This window comes from Coffea arabica, chromosome 5c, assembly GCF_036785885.1.
Source record: "Coffea arabica cultivar ET-39 chromosome 5c, Coffea Arabica ET-39 HiFi, whole genome shotgun sequence".
Classification (NCBI taxonomy): Eukaryota; Viridiplantae; Streptophyta; class Magnoliopsida; order Gentianales; family Rubiaceae; genus Coffea; species Coffea arabica.
In genome coordinates, this window is record NC_092319.1 from 4,418,473 (window position 1) to 4,431,030 (window position 12,558).

Below are 12,558 nucleotides of genomic sequence, written 5' to 3' on the forward strand. Positions count from 1 at the left end.
TCCAAAGAAATATTAGTAGACCAAAAGCAAAAGATTTGGTTAACAAGTGCCCATTTGAAAAAAGTGTAGTTAAGAGAGATTTCAAGTGTTATTTTTTTTTAAAAGTGAATTAATTTTGAAAAATATCTGAATACGGAGGGTGCAATAATTATTTTTTTTAGTGTAAGTGGGAGGGTGCTATAATTGTGATTATGTGTGCAATCACATGATAAGTTAGGTATAATTTAGGTATGTTAAAGAGTGCCAATAGGTTTAGAAAAAATTTATATATATATATATATGTATATTTTAATTTTTTCCCTAAAAAGGTATATATATTAAATGCCAAGAAAAATGACTATATCTTTCTATCAAAAGGCAAATCATGACTCTAAGACTTAACTTTGTGTAGTAGAATAGTCAAATTTAAGAATTCCTGTGTCGGAGCAGTCTGGTACCTAATTCATGCAAGTTGATTTGCCCGGATTGGACTATTTGACTCAAAGTTTTTTTTTTTTTTTTCATTTTTTCTTGGTTCCACTTTTTGCACGTTAAATGCGGTCAAAATAATCATGCCTGTTTGTCAATTCCACGAAAGAAGTGTCTCGATCTATGATTGAAGAAGGGTTAGAGAGAGAACCCACGGAACGCATTATTAGGGTCATTGAATTTGTTGAACAGGTAATAATTTTACCAAATAAATTTTCCTCCACCGTATTTAGTTTGAATTGACATTCACGAATTATTTGTGTTATGTTGATGCCCTGTGATGTGATGACAAAAATTACGCATTTTTTGCACGAAATATTTTTATTATTAAATTTCCAGGCAATTTATTCGTTTACGATCACCAAAGTCACTGAGGAATTCAAAAATAAGCTAAACAAAAACGGCTTTAATGGGCCTCTAGTACTGGTCAGCAATTGAGGTTGAGTTTGATTTAGATGCATTAATTTTTTCATAAGATAAAACAAAATTGATGAACTTAATCTTCCCAAAGAAGAAAGTAAAATAGAATAAGATACTTACACTCCACTCAAACCACGCATACTTTTCAATGCTGCCGTAATTGAATACATAATAAAGCCACAGATCTCGTAGCAAACACACCAAGAAAAATGAATGCCAAAATATGATGAATTAATTGTCATGATTAACTCACTAATAACATTATGATTAGGATATGTTAGGTTCACGAGTAAAGGGTCATATCCCACATTGGTTTGAGAGATGGAGAAAGAACGGTTAATATATAAATAAGGGTTCAAGACCTAATACGTTAAACTTTTGGGTCAGAGTTGGTTCCTGACTTGTATATTGGGCTTTTTGATGGACTTTTTTGATGTGTTTCTCCCTATCAAATTGGTATCAGAGTTTTAGGTTGCAAGACTGGACTACTCATGAGCAAGTGAATTCTTCTCGGTGTTGGATCAGTAAAAATTCTCTTCTTGGTGGTGGACCAAGGTGCTAGGGAGTTTGGCTAATGTTGGATTAGGTGCGCCATGAGTTTGGCAAAGGGTCCAGTTGGTGTGAGATGGAGACAAGGGCTAGCAGAGGTGGGCTTGCGTTTAGTATTAGAATGGACTTAAAAAAGAGCTTGTAAATTTGGATTTAATGTAGGGGTTACTCACGAAGGGAGAGGTTTGTTAGGTTCATGAGTAAAGGCTCATGTCTCACATTGGTCCGAGAGATGGAGAAAGATCGGTTAATATGTAAGTAAGGGATCAAGATCTAATAGTTTAATCTTTTGGATCAGAGTTGGATTTCTTACTTATATATTGGACTCTTTGAGGGACTCTTTCGAAATGTTTCTCCCTATCAGGATATGATTGCATTTGTTTAAGTTCCGATGCATGTCCCACAACCTAGGACGTGTACATTTTTTTATTCAATTAATTTTCTAGATAGCAGCTAAAAAGCCTAATGCATAGTTAAAGTTCCATCAACTGGCAAAAGCAAAGCAAATCAGTCAAGGCGTGAATTGTAGAAGAGATGCCAAACATAAAAAGGAAACCTAAAAGGCAAGTTTGTCTCGATTTTTATACTATCACTTCCATGTAAACGACAAAAGACGGTGCCTACTTTTGTACCCATATTTTCGTGTTATGGGCTGCCTTGTTCAATGCCAAATTGCACCAAAATTCAATGTGGATGGAAAACAAGAAAGCTAACTGAGCGATACTTTTTGCGGCTGTTGCTAAAAATTGTTAGAGCTCCAACTTCATTGGGTGATTCTAGAGCCGCCAATGAAGTTCATGTGCAAACTTTTCATCAAGCAGTAGTTTCAAGAGATCATATCGAATCAAACAACTCTCAAGAGTAATGTTTAGATGAAGCATCTCCATAACATATGCCTTATGATTTGAGGAGACTGTTGGCTGCTATATTGGTGTACTTAACTGCGGCTAATAATGCTAACGAGGGGTGGCAAAAATGTGAAATTCGAATACTTCCGCCAAGAAACCATCAGTCTTAGGCTGATGGCCACCACCAAGCCTTTAAGGCTTTGGTGGGGTGGGAGGCAAGGTTCAAACCTCCCACTAATTTGCCACAGTTGTGGTTTTTCAAAAAATTCAGATGGGTGCGTAGTGCATCCGTTTGGTCCGGTGGTGGTTCTGTTCCTATCGGTCCTTTCATAGGTCCAGTTGGGTCTCCCCCGTAGTTAGATTAGAATAGAGTAGGAATAGGAGTAGGATTGACGATTGACAAAAAAAAAAAAAAAAGAATACTTCCGCCAAGCATCAAAGGATGATCACGTTTGCTATCAATTTCTACATTAGATAAGCAATTTTTTAGGTTCCACGTGCAAGGCAGACAAAAAGATGCAAGACACACTGGCATATCAAATATGCATCGATCAACTTAATTCTGGACAAAGAATTGCTTTTATTACAATGATAGATGCTGTATATGTAAAGAAAAGAACATGTTTCTTTATAGATGGTAAATATATCTCTATCGAGATTTACATGCTGAGGTTTTTTTTTTTTTTATTATGAAATATCATAATTTCATTAATTTGCACTAATGGCAAAACTTATATCATCAACCATACACAAATATCAAAAAACAATTTGAAGAACAATAAAAGTTGTATTGTAAAGCTTCAAATTTAAAAAATAAGATAAAATAATTGTAATTTTATGAACATCTGTGCATGATTCCAATCGTCATATCTGCTGATTAACTGCTTCAAGTCTAGATATTATGGTGAAATTTGCCGAACAGGTCCAAGAAATTCTAGATCTGATAATCAAAATTTGAGAAAACTCAAATCTAATAAAAGAAAAATGAAAAAATTATAAAAAATCTCACTACTAATCCTTAGGAGAGAATAAAACTCTCACTAAAAAATTTAAAAAAGAAAAAAAATTCTCACTAAACAATCCCAAGGAGAGGAGAAACTCTCACTAGAAAATTCTAGAAGAGATTTTGTTTATACAAATGAAAAGAAACTACAAAAAAGGCTCCTCCTATGGCAAAGATCAGAAAAATCTGATCTCTCTCCTATGAGAGAGTTGAAAGGAGTTTTAGTTAGAATTTTTTTTTTTAAAGAGAAGAAAGAGAGAAGGAGGAGAGAAGGAATAGTATATTTGTGCTTACATGTCAATCATTTAGATTTACTTGCTGTGGTTAGGTAGTAGATAACAGCTGATAGAATTATAAATAATCGAATTGTTTCATAGGTAACAATCAATGTGGAGTAAATTGATAATATATTAAACACAGTTTGTCAGATCTAAACTCCCAAGACTTTGAAAAAACCAACATTCACCGGGCAGAAATCATCAATATATGTGTAAAAGGAATCTAGAGCTAAAGAGCATAGATCACATTTTTTTTTAATAAAAAAAGCTTTCTATTTCAGTCTTGTATTTCATATTTTACTCTTATCAGGTTTGATATGATCTTACCACATATAAGTCGGATAAAACCTACACGACATCATCAGTGTCACTTTTCCAGTGATAATTCAGTGTCACTTCTATATTTATGCCAAGTGTTCTATTTATTTAATTTATCATGTGCTATTTATCTAAATTTATTACCATCACGTGATAAGTGGAATTGACATTGGATTTGACATCGAGTAATGGCATAGAGGATTCCAACTGGATAAAACCAAGTTGATTTGCACCAAAACATGCTATTCACGAGAGTTGATCTAACTCTTGCAATGAATCATTCTGAAACTTCTTTACACACTGAACTCACGGATTAGAAAGTGGGATCTTGGAAAATAAAACATGTAAAAGGAGCTATCTCCCAATTTCTTAAATCACTAGGAATTCTCCATCCCAAAGAGAATTACCCAAGCACGAATAAGAGTAAAAACTATGATGAATCATAATTCAACAAGGTTGGAATTGCTACCGCCTATAATGTTGATGCCTGCAGATGTTAAATATGCGCAGCCTCTCTTTATTCTCAAATGATCAAGAATGTTAGGGAAGCTTCACTCTGGAATTCTCAAGAAATGAATTTGGTGCAAAGGTGATAGCTACTTGTGTGACGTGGTAAACTTGACAGCCACATTTTCCTTTCTTCAACCGACATAAAGCTCTATTGTTAGCGTTCGTACTGATTTTTGATAGCTAACAGACCAAAATCGATTTGACTTGGTAGATTGAGATTTCTGAACCTACCACTTGATGTGTATCAAGAAAAAGGTAAAATGTGTTGAGAAATGTAGAAATTGCAATGCACCGATAAACCTGACTCATAGTCAATCGCTGTTCGTCCGCCTTAACCATTCTCAAGGACTTGAAATTTGTGACAAAGCTTCGGATAAAGAAAGCAATTGAAGGGAAAGTTGATTTATAAAAGAAATTCTAAGAAAACTACTCAATATAGATTGAATGCTTGATTAGAACGTAAAGCTTGCCGGAAGGTAAAGATTGCTCAAAACTAAAGGACTGCTTGGAATGAAAAGGAATTCGTGTCAAACTAGGAAAGCATTTGCAAAACCTAACGTGAATCTAATTGAAGACGTGTAATTGAAAGCTTCTACGGAAATGGAAGTATTTGCAGAAAGCAAGAAATCGTAAACTTAGCTTAACGACCCTAGAAAAGCTTCTAAAATGAGAGCATTCTATGAATACTATTTCTTAAAAGAATTTTCCCTAGAATTGTTTTTGTTGTTGAATGTTACCTTTAACTATTTATGGATGAAGTTTCCCTCTAAAAGTGATAGTTGCTGATTAGTCCACTCCCGCACTTCATGAATCATGGTCACCATTAGGAGAAACAACCTGTCATGTCATCCCTACCAACTAATAAGGAGATAGTGGTAACCACCCACTTCTTCATTATAAGAAGCACATGGTCTTTCACTTTCCTAGCTTTTATGGACATGCTCTTGTGTACGCTTCTGTAGCTTTAGTGTCAAACCGCTGAGCCTAATTGGCTCTTCTTCCTTCTGGTGCCTATCCTTTTGTGTAGCTAAGTGTATGGACATTGACCACTATGGTAAATCGACACCTATTGCTGCCGATTTTCTTTGCTATTTACACATTTCCTTTAGGCATCATCTTCAAGCAAGTGGCTGCAGCTGATAAATTGCTGATTGATCTGCCAATTATGGTCAGCTGATACTACCCCAACAAATAGGCTAGTGTCTAATTTTAGGGTTGTGTGTAGTGTATTAGGCTTTAGTGTCTCTTGAATTTTATTCTGGTGCATTGTGTTTTATGTATAATGGTAAGTTTTATTTGTCAACTTTGGTTTGGGCCTACCACTTGAGAAAAATCAACAGAATTTCTCTAAGAGAACAACTGATGCCAGAAGATTCAAGGGGTCCCAACAAATAAGGAGAGATGTGTCTATCGAATTTCAAGTGAGCATGAAAAACCTTTTACCCTCAAATAATCAATGAAAGGTGTGTCAAGAATCAAAGCTAAATAAATAGTCAAGGCAAAGGCAAAAAACTTGCTAACGTCATAGATGAAATGAAATGCCAATAAACCCAGACCTAATGAAAATGATTTGAAACCAAAAACTGCCTTAGATTTAAAAGCTATATATATAAAAAAAAAAAAAAGCTTACGCGGGATTGGATGTTTCAAGAAACAAAAAACGCAAATTGGGAGTAAGGATCACCATCATATGCTGATCTTGCCATTTAAAAGTATGATAACAACTTTGTTGGTAGGATGGCAACGGGTGTGGGTGTTTGCGGGGGTCTATTGGGGTAGGGATTGGGGTGGGGGTGGGGCGGGGGCGGGGGGTAATTTTTCCCCCCGTTTAGAAATGTATACCCCCGCCCCGCCACCCGTTTGGAAAAAAAAAAGATATATATATATATATATATATATATATATATATATATATATATATATATATACACGTGCATAATTATATATATAATGATGTTATCAATTATATTACTAATTATACATGTCTATTAATAAAAATTATTAATTATTTATACTAAATTTATTAATACATTTATATTGAATTCCTAACCACACTTAATACAGTAACACTTTTTTCTAAAAAAACACAATAATAATTTAGTGATTGTATTTGTATCAAAAGTAAAAACTTGATTATTTTAGTTATATTTTTTTATCATATTAGATTGTATTCAAATAACTTTTGTTTAATTATTTTTATGAGTTTCAATTGTGAAGTTACAATAAATAATAATTTGGTGATATGTTGATATTTCAGTATTTGATTATTTGCTCAAATTTAATTATAATAAAATTATATAATAAAATTTTTTTAACCCCACCGGTGCCCCCGCAGGGGAAACGGGGTGGGGCGGGGCAAGCAGGGGGCGGGGGTTGGGGGAGGGATCCCCCGCCCCATTGCCACCCCTATTTGTTGGTGGGCATCAATGCGTTATTATTGGAATAAATTATTTTAACATGTTTTTTTTGTTGGGAAAGGGATACCGGTATAAGCACACAATATCAGAATTAACTCAGGGCAAACTACTCTTTTCTCAAATATCAGTTAAAATAGAAATAAACCAAATCACCAAAAAACAATGCCAACAACAATAATAAAATGTAGGAAAAAATAAAAGGCACAGGACACTATGATTTTTATGTGAAAAATTCAAATTGAAAAAAATCACGGGACGTAGTTCAGTCAAAAAAATTTCCACTATCATAATAATGGAAATACATAGATCTACCCAAAATATTCAAATGATAACAATATCATCAATATTAACCAAATCAAATCACTACAAAATCACCCACAAAAACTATAACTGCCAAAGAAGTGGGTTTAGAAAGGTGTTATCAAATGAAAAGAAAATCTAAAATCTGAACCAGTAGATAAGTAGAATTTGATGAGATGATCACATGGATAAAATTTTGTCTCAATCGGGTTTCGAATTACCCTCCAATCAAGATCTTGAAGCCGTTTCTCTCTCTCTCTCTCTAGTTTCTCTCCTAATTCCTCTCTCTTTGTTTCTCTCAAAACCAAGAAAAGTGACGGCTGCACCTTTTTCTTTTCCTCAGTTGATTAACTCCTCAAGTCTTGTGACTTGGTTTCCCTACTTGATTTGGTCAAAATTGATCAAACTCATTAACATATGGACTTATTGTGGTTGGTCCATCAAATGGGCTAGATCCACTAGTCCAACAATCTCCTCTTCCAACTCATTTAGGGTTCCGTCAAACCTATTTCTTGTTCGCAAAACAAAAGTTTCTCCTTAGAGAATGTCTTAGTCAATATATCAGTACCATTGTCATTAGTGTGAATTTTCTCAAGTGTCAATAATTTGGAGTTCAATACATTTCGAATCCAATGATACCTCACATCAATGTGCTTGGACTGAGAGTGAAATGTAAAATTTTTACACAAATGAATGGCACTCTGACTGTCATAATGAAGACTGTACTTCTATTGTTTCATACCCAACTCCTAAAGGAATTTCTGCAACCAAATATTCTCTTTTTATGGTCCAGTGATTGCGATATACTCTGTCTCTGTACTGGAAATGGTGATACACTTCTGTAACTTATTTTGCCATGACACTGCCCCCTTGTAAAAATCATCAAGTACCCAGATATAGACTTCTTATTATTGAGATCACCTGTCATATCTACATCGGTGTACCCATCTAGCATGGTCTTGCCATTACCGAAACACAAACACAATTTGAAAGCTCCCTCGAGATACCCGAGGATCCATTTGATAGTATTCCAATGCTCCTTATCAGGATTAGAAAAATACCGACTAACTACTCCAACTGCATGTGCAAAATCTGACCCGGTACAAACTATAGTATACATCAAACTATCAATAGCAACGCATAAGAAACTTTTTTCATTTCTTCTTTGTCTTTCTCATTTGTAGGACACTGCTTAATGCTTAGTTTGAAGTGACCTGCAAGTGGAGTAAAGACTTCCTTAATTTTGCTCATGTTAAACTATAGCACCTTTTCAAGGTACTTTTTCTGAGACAACCAAAGTTTTTCATTTTACTTGTCCCGAAAGATTTTCATTCCAAGAATCTGTTTAGTCGGACCCAAATTTTTCATTGCAAATGATTTACTTAGTTCCTTTTTCAACCTGTTAATTTTCACAGCGTCACGGTCAACAATCACATGTCATCAACACACAGTAAGAGAATAATGATATCACCATCAGAAAAATTTAATCAGAAAAATTCTTCACATAGACACAATGATCAGATGTCGTCCTATGGTACTCGTGATTTGTTATGAAGGAGTCAAATTTCTTGTACCACTATTTTGACGCTTGTTTCAATCCATACAAAATCTTTCTTAGATGGCATACAAGATTCTCTTTGCCACTTTCTTTGAGCTCCTCCCGTTGTTTCATATAAATTTCTTCTTCGAAGTCACCATGTAGGAAGGCTGTCTTTGCATCAAGTTGCACAATCTCCAAATTCAAGCTAGCTGCAATATCAAGAACGAACTGAATTGATGACACTTTTACTATATGAGAGAAAATTTTATCAAAGTCAACACTTTTCTTCTGACTGAATCCCTTCACAATCAATCTTGCCTTGTACTTTGGCTGTGAACTGTGATCTATAGTCTTCAACCTATAGACCGATTTATTTTTTAGTACTCTCTTGTTCTTAGGCAATTTCACCAAGTCATAGGTGTGATTTTCATGTAAAGATATCATCTCTTCTAGCATAACTTGCAACCAGTTTTCTTTCCTGTCATACTCTAAAGCCTCACTATAGGATTTTGGTTCTCCTCCATCTGGCAGCAACATATACTCATTAGAATTATATCTGTTAGAAAGTCTTCTTTCTCTGTTAGACCTCTTAAACTCATCTTGTGGTGGTGGTGGTGGTGGAGTTGGTTGTGTCTCTTGTTCAAGTTCATCAGTAACAGTGTCATTACCATTAATATCCTTTCTCTAATCTGTATCAGCTCCCCCATAATCAAAATCAACAGGTACTAGAATTAGATTTGAATTTGGACCTGAACTAGCAGGAATGTCATTTGAGAATTTTGGGTTGTCACATTTATCAATGTCCTCAATGGTTTGATTTTCAAGGAAGACAACATCACTGCTTCTAATCACATTCTTTTCAACAGGATCCTACAGTCTATAATCAAAATTTTCATATCCATAACCCAAGAAAATACACTGCTTTAATTTTACATCAAATTTTGACATCTTATCTTTGAAAATATGAACAAATGCCCGATAACCAAAAACTCTCAAGTATTTAAAGGATACATCTTTTTTCAGCCATACTCTTTCTGGAATATCGCCATTTAGAAGAATTGACGGATAAAGATTATTCAAATCAACTGCAGTCCTCATTGCTTCACCCCAAAAAGATTTTGGTAGCTTAGCATTGGAGAGCACACATCTGACCCACTTAGTGATAGATCTATTCATCATCTCTACTACTCTACTCTCTTGAGAAATTTTTGGTACTGTCTTTTCTAGTCTGATCTCATAGGACTTGCAGTAACTTTCAAACGATCCCCTGTACTCATCACTATTGTCAGCACAAACACACTTTAACTGCTTGCCAGTCTCTCTCTCAACTTTGCTATGCAAATCTTTGAACACATCCAAAACTTGATTTTTGAATTTCAAAACAAAACACCAAACTTTTCTAGCAAAGTCATCAGTAAAAGTTACAAAATAAACAACACCATCAAGAGACCTATCTTTTGTATAGCAAATATCAATGTGCACCAACTTTAACGGATTCAATTTTCTAGACAGAGAAAAATTTGAATTGCAACTCTGTGTTGTTTCCCATAAATGCAGTTAACACAAAATTTAAGTGCATTACCTCTAATTTCAAGTAGGACTGCTTGCGAACAAGTGTCTGAATCCTCTTTTCACCCATATGTCCAAGTTGTCTATGCCAAAGGTCAATTAAAAAATCACGAACAACATTCACTTCTCCCTTTCCTAACTTGAATTGCATCAAGTAGATGGTACTTTGTTTCTTTCCTCTAGCAACAATAAGATTTCCTTTGCTAAGTTTTTATTTGCCTCCACCTTGCGAGTTATGGTAGCCCTCGTCATCAAGTTTTCTTGTAAAAACAAGATTAAGACAAATATCAGGAACACGTCGAACATTTCTCAAAATCAGCTGGCACCCGGTATCTGTGTCCAAATATATGTCTTCGATGCCAACAATTTTGCACGAAACTTCATTTCCCATTCTAATATAGCCAAAGTCTCCTTCAGTGTAGATTAAGAAGAAATGCCTGTGAGATATAACATGATAGGATGCATCCGAATCAACTACCTAATAACTGTCATAATAGATAATATTCACATGACTATTATCACAGAATACAAACATATCATCATGAGCTGCCACAACTACTATAGTCTCCTCATCATCTTTTTCCTACACCTTACCTTTTTTCTCAATTTGTTTTCGTTTTAAAATTTTGCACTCCTTTATATAATGTCTATTCTTTTTTACAATAAAAGCATGTAATATTTTTTTGCGACTCAGATCTGCCTCTGGATTTGTCATTCCTGTTGTAGGGTCCTCTATTTTTGCTTCTCCCCTTTCTTTCTTTCTTTTCTGTCACCAGGGCCTGGGATTCGTTTACAATTCCTTGTTCCTTCCTCCGAAGTTCTTCATTCATTACAACCTCTTTTGCTATATTCATAGTCAACACACCATTTGGAACTGAATTACTAATCGAAAGCACCAGTCTCTCAACCATTTAGTAGTGAACTGAACAATAGCAAAACTTGCACCTTATTATCTAAGTTCAAGTTCAATGTAGTTGCTTGGTTTATCAAGCCCTGAAAATTACTCAGATGCTCAGTCATATCTCCACCATCTTTGTATTTCATCCGAATAATTGGTTTCAGATAAGAGGTGCTATTTAAATCAGTCTTTTTTTCGTACATACTTTCTAACTTTTTTCATAGTTCATCAGCTCTAGTTTCATTAGCAAAATATTGAAAAATACTCTAACCAATCCATTTTCTAATATTAGCAACAGTTTTTTCATGCATAACAACTCATTTTTCATCACTCATATCACTTGTCCTACTCTTATCCCCTAGATTCAAACAAATCTCTGTAATACAAGTAATCTTCCATTCTAAACTTCTAAATCGAATAATTAGTTGCCTTTAATTTTATCGTACAACCACTATCCGAATCATTCATTTTAATTAGTACAAATGAGCAGTCCAACTTGACTGCTCTGATACCATTTTGTTGGGAAAGAGGTATCGGTGCAAGCACATAATATCAAAATTAACCCAAGATAAATTACTCTTTTCCCAAATATTAGTTAAAATAGGAATAAATCAAATCACCAACTAACAATGCTTACAATAATAATAAAATACAGGAAAAATAAAAAACATACATAAGACACCAATATTTTTGCGTGAAAAATCTAAATTGGAAAAAATTACAAGACCTAATTTAGTCAAAAAAATTTCTACTATCACAATAATGGTCCGAGTTTTTAGAATAACTCAGATCGGATACTTGGTCGGTTCTCGGTTTGACCGGTCAGACCGGACGGTCCATTCGAGTTTAAAAACACAGAAAATTAATAGCATGCTTAAAAAATTGGGGGCAAAGTGCGTGTATTATCTTTTATATTTCAAGTAAGGTTTTTTTTTTTTAATAATGAAACTGAACTTCACTAAAGTAAATCTGCATTTGCAGCGTACATAATTTCCTTTGGAAAGTTTACAAACTAAATGTGACTTCTCTCAAGTAAGCTTGGGATGGGAAGGTTACTAACTTGCACTGGAGGCAAGTGATAACTTGGAGAGTAGCTCCCTACAATCCGTACTAATATTTTATTATGTAAATAAAGGTGGAGTGTCAGAAGACTATTTTGGGGTATAAGTATCATTTACCTTATTAAATATAGATTTGTTTCAAGTAGCCACGTAGGACCACAGTGCACCCTTGAATTTTATATACATACATACACACACATATATAGATACACATACATACATATATATACATACACACACGCATATACACACACAAAAGTTTGCATTGTAGACGTTTTGTACTATAAATTCTTTTATAGATCTATCCTATTTTGGGTCAATAATTAACAGAGCTTAGAAACGCTGATAAAGCACAACATGTGAGCTTCAAATTTTCTTC